A 4,825-nucleotide genomic window follows, 5' to 3' on the forward strand; every position below is an offset into this window, starting at 1 on the left:
AGTCAAGGCCAGAGTCAATGCAACAGCCTTGCTTCCTGCCGGCAACCAAAGCTCACTCCACTACCAAGTTCTTCACCTGCCTCTGAGCTTGTCCTAGGAAAGTTCCTCAGCTCTAAATTTGAGATAACTGTCAGGTTCATCATTTTGTGTAAAATATTTCTGTAACACCTAGAACTGAAGGCCATTTTGCAAAAATATGATGCATACGGCTCACTCCTTCACTAGGCATGCAATCCTTTGCCCAAACCCCACTATTGGAACTATATCCAATATCCTGTGATAAACCATAGTGGAAAAGAATATGAAAAAGGATGAATATGTATGTGTAACTGAATCAGTTTTCTGTATAGCAGAAATTAACACAACATTGTAAATCAACTGTACCTCAATGAAATAAATTTAAAATAAATAATTAAAATAAAGTTTTCTAGTAGTCACATTAATGGGAATAAAAGGAAGCAGATAGGGTGAAGGAAGAGGGTGCCATGATTGTTTGGTGATGGGGCTGCGGTCGCTGGAGGAGCCTGGTGAGTCTGGGATTCAAGCCAGTGCTGAGCTTTCTCCATCCATGCTTCCAGGCCGTGGGGGGCTGCACAGGGCAGGGAGGCAACTCAGCAGGAACCTGGATTTGGTCCTAAGAGCCGTGGGATTGAGAAGGCGTTACCAGAAGTGATCTTGGGACTGACGGGAAGAGAGGCCTGGAGGGGAAAGGAGACCGGTTCCCGAGGGGGAGGGGATTTCCCGCAGAAAAGTGTGGGGGAAAAGTTACGAAAGCGGCGTGGGAGCGCAGGGTAGGCAGCGGGTGGCTGCTGCTGGTCTGTTTGGAAAGCAGCGAGTGCCCACCACGAGTTCAAGGGGAGAGCCCAAAGAGTAGGAGTGAGAGGAGTCCAGGACTGCCTTTGGGCAGTCTGGAAGAGTTAAGCCAAAGAACCCTCACGCAGCCCCAGAGGGCTGGGGACGGGGGAGGGGGAGGGATTCTGGAAGTTAGGGCAGCCAAGAGCGAGAAGCATAGGGTGAGGGAGATTAGTTGTGCGGGCAGTGCGGGTGCGGCTTGGGGGTGGCTGGTGAGTATTGCGTGGGAGATCTTGGTTTGGAGTTTTCTACAGTCTTGCAGTCTTGCCCCCGTTGGGTAGACTCACACTACCCGCCTTTGTACTAGAAACAGTGTCTCCTGGGGCAAAAGGAAGGAGCCAGGATGGTCTGGGCTCTGAAGCTGCCTCTGACCGATGAGGTGACTGAATCCCGGGTGGTGCAGGACTCTGACGCTAGACTATCCGGGATCGGCCACAACTGCGTGCTGGTGCCTGTAGCATGAGTGATGTCCTAGCATTGCCCATTTTTAAGCAAGAAGAGTCAAGTTTGCCTCCAGACAATGAGAATAAAATCCTCCCTTTTCAATATGTGCTTTGTGCTGCCACCTCTCCAGCAGTGAAACTCCATGATGAAACCCTGACATATCTCAATCAAGGCCAATCTTATGAAATCCAAATACTAGACAACAGGAAACTTGGAGAACTACCAGAAATTAATGGCAAATTGGTGAAGAGTGTATTCCATGTTGTGTTCCATGACAGATGGCTACAATACACTGAACATCAGCAGCTGGAAGGCTGGAGGTGGAACCCACCTGGAGATAGCATTCTTGATATCCCAATGTCTGTGGGTATAATCGATCCTAGGGCTAGTCCAAACCAACCAAATACAGTGGAATTCCTGTGGGACCCTGCAAGGAGGACATCTGTGTTTATTCAGGTGCATTGTATTAGCACAGAGTTCACTATGAGGAAACATGGTGGAGAGAAGGGAGTGCCATTTCGAGTGCAAATCGATACCTTCAAGGAGAATGAGAACGGGGAATATACTGGGCACTTTCACTCAGCCAGCTGCCAGATCAAAGTCTTCAAGCCCAAAGGTGCAGACAGAAAACAAAAAACAGGGAGAAAATGGAGAAACGAACGCCTCATGAGAAGGAGAAGTATCAACCTTCCTATGTGAGACAACTATACTCACAGAGTGTTCTCCATGGCCTGAGATCACGTATGTCAATAATTCCCCATCACCTGGCTTCTACAGTTCCCATAGCTGTCTTTCTCTTGGGAGAGGAAATGGTTCACCAAATCACCAGCCAGAGGCCTCTCCAGTCACAGGTAACCTCCTGCCAACAACCACACCTCAGGAGGTTCTGCAATGGTTGCATCAAAACTGTTTTTCCACATTCACGAGGCTTTTTACAAACTTTTCAGGTGCAGATTTGTTGAAACTAACTAGAGATGATGTGATTCAAATCTGTGGCCCTGCAGATGGAATCAGACCTTTTTTTTTTTTTTCTTTTGCAGTACGCAGGCATCTCACTCTTGTGGCCTCTCCCATTGTGGAGCACAGGCTCCGGATGCGCAAGCTCAGCGGCCACGGCTCACGGGCCCAGCCGCTCCGCGGCATGTGGGATCTTCCCGGACTGGGGCACGAACCCGTGTCCCCTGCATCGGCAGGCGGATTCTCAACCACTGCACCACCAGGGAAGCCCGGAATCAAACTTTTTAATGCATTAAAAGGCCTGATGTGAGCCCAAGGCTAACCATTTATGTTTGCCAGGAATCCTTGCAGCTGGGGGAGCAGCAACAACAGCAACAGAAGCATGAGGATGGAGACTCAAATACTTTCTTCGTTTACCATACCATCTACCTAGAAGAACTGACAGCTGTTGAACTGACAGAAAAAAATTGCTCAGCTTTTCAGCATTTCCCCTTGCCAGATCAGCCAGGTCCACAAGCAGGGGCCCACAGGATTCCACGTGCTCATTAGTGATGAGATGATACAGAACTTTCAGGAAGAAGCCTGTTTTATTCTGGACACAATGAAAGCAGAAACCAATGATTGTTATCATATCATACTGAAGTAGGTGTGGGATATTCCGTCCTCAGTGGCTGCTGCTTCTTTCACCTACTGGAAACTCCCCTCTTGAAGGGGGTCTCAAATGGAGCTTTGAAGGGCTGCAGGAACCTGACGCATCTGACTGTATGTGGGGGAGTCCAGGCCTTGGAGGCAGAATCCCAGGCACCTGTGTTGGTCCAAGCTCTTGGGGCACACACAGATTACTGCCCAACATGCATTTCTGCAACTATTTCTTTTTTAAAATTTCTGGACCCTATTGTTGATGAATATCAGTAGAAACTCCACATCATTTAAGGTGTGTGTAGGGCATAATGATGATGAGAATTGTGTGATGTTTAATGGAAAGATGTTAAATTTTGTGATATGGAGCCATGTAATTTTTTTTTCTAACATAAAAGCAAATATCTATATTCATAAGACTAGATCCTCAATCTTTTTTGCCTCTGAAAACCTCATCAAAGAGAAATACAGAGAAAGAAGAAAATTCTTCTTTTGATTCCCCTGTAATTCTATGACTAATAGTAACTTTAGCTAACATTTTTTGCACATTTAGTTGTGCCAGGCAGTGTGATAAATTCTTTAAATGGATTATCTTGTTTAAATCCTCTTAATAGCCCTATGTGAAGTGGGTAATAATGATCCCTAATTGAAGATGAGGAAATGAGACATAGAGTGGCCGAGGAGCTTGCTAAGTAACAGGCAGCTAGCAGCTAGTGACACTGAAATGCAAACCCAGGCAGTCTGGCTCTTATTAACTGCCATTCATGACTGCCACCCTTGCGGTCCTCTGTGCTTGCCATCATTTCTTACTGTGGCTCTTCTGGTGAATTAGATATTAACACTGAGCGAGAATGGAGAAATTAACACCAAAAGGGACAAACCACACCTAAATAATGATGAACAAATCAAGACCTACAAAAAATGAAAACATAGACGCTTTCAAAGCATCATCAGTTAGATTCACAGAATTTGAGGTGGTGAAAACTAGGGATTATCTATAACTCCCCAAATTCACTGTTCTTGAATGACCTCAAACTATTTATTGAGTTAGACTAACCTCTGCTTTCTTTTTCCTCTCTCTGCATCTTCTCTTGGTCTAGAAAGTTCTTTTACTCATGTAGCGTTCATTTATATAAGCTTTACAAGTAATTCATTCCCATCCTGTTTGCATTCTTACCATATACTTTAGTTCTTCCTGATTGTGATTGTGTGCTCTTGTGTGTGTGCATGTGTAAGACTATGGGTCTTTTTTCACATGTAAATTTTATCCAGAAATCCCTCTACACGTTATGCTGAGGTGAAAAATGATAATGTTCAAAAGATTCTGTATTGGATTTGGACCTGTGTGTGTGTGTATGTGTATTTTTAAAGAATTTGATAAAGTTTAAATGTTTTTATACAGAAATTTTCGTTCGTTAAAATCAACCTTCAAAAAAAAAAGCAGATAAAATTTTTTTTTAAATATGCGATTCCACAGCAGATGAATCTGTTTCAAATCCTGCTCCTCCTATTACTAATTGTGTGACCGGATGTAATTTTTTTAACTCCTCTGCAAGATACAGACCGCTCTGAAAAATATGACCCTTTTATAATATATTTCAAAATATGGGAATAAATACACCCTGTTAGACCCTGTTGACTCTGTGATGAACACGCTAACACTTTCTTTAAAAAAAATGCCTTTTCTCTTAGAGCCAGGACCTCTCACAGCCACTGCCAGTCAGGCAGCAGTGGTGAGGTTTCTGTAAAGAACATCCATTGGCACTTTCTGGTAGGGCCAGGAAAGGGCTGGCACGAAGCATCTTAGAGTCTATGAAATATTCTAAATTCGTCACTAAGTGTATATATATATATATTTATTCTAAAAAGAATCAAAGATACATTACCTCTAGGAGAGGAAAATGGGAAAGGAGGCTTTCACTTCCCATTCCCT

General features: G+C 44.2%; 1 pseudogene; it reads left to right on the plus strand.

The window, feature by feature from the left end:
* The first annotated feature begins 1,195 nt into the window (after positions 1-1,195).
* On the plus strand, positions 1,196-2,899 carry LOC112392702 (alpha-globin transcription factor CP2-like; annotated as a pseudogene).
* Positions 2,900-4,825: the final 1,926 nt, after the last annotated feature.

This window comes from Neophocaena asiaeorientalis, unplaced genomic scaffold, assembly GCF_003031525.2.
Source record: "Neophocaena asiaeorientalis asiaeorientalis breed wild unplaced genomic scaffold, Neophocaena_asiaeorientalis_V1.1 scaffold32, whole genome shotgun sequence".
NCBI lineage: Eukaryota > Metazoa > Chordata > Mammalia > Artiodactyla > Phocoenidae > Neophocaena > Neophocaena asiaeorientalis.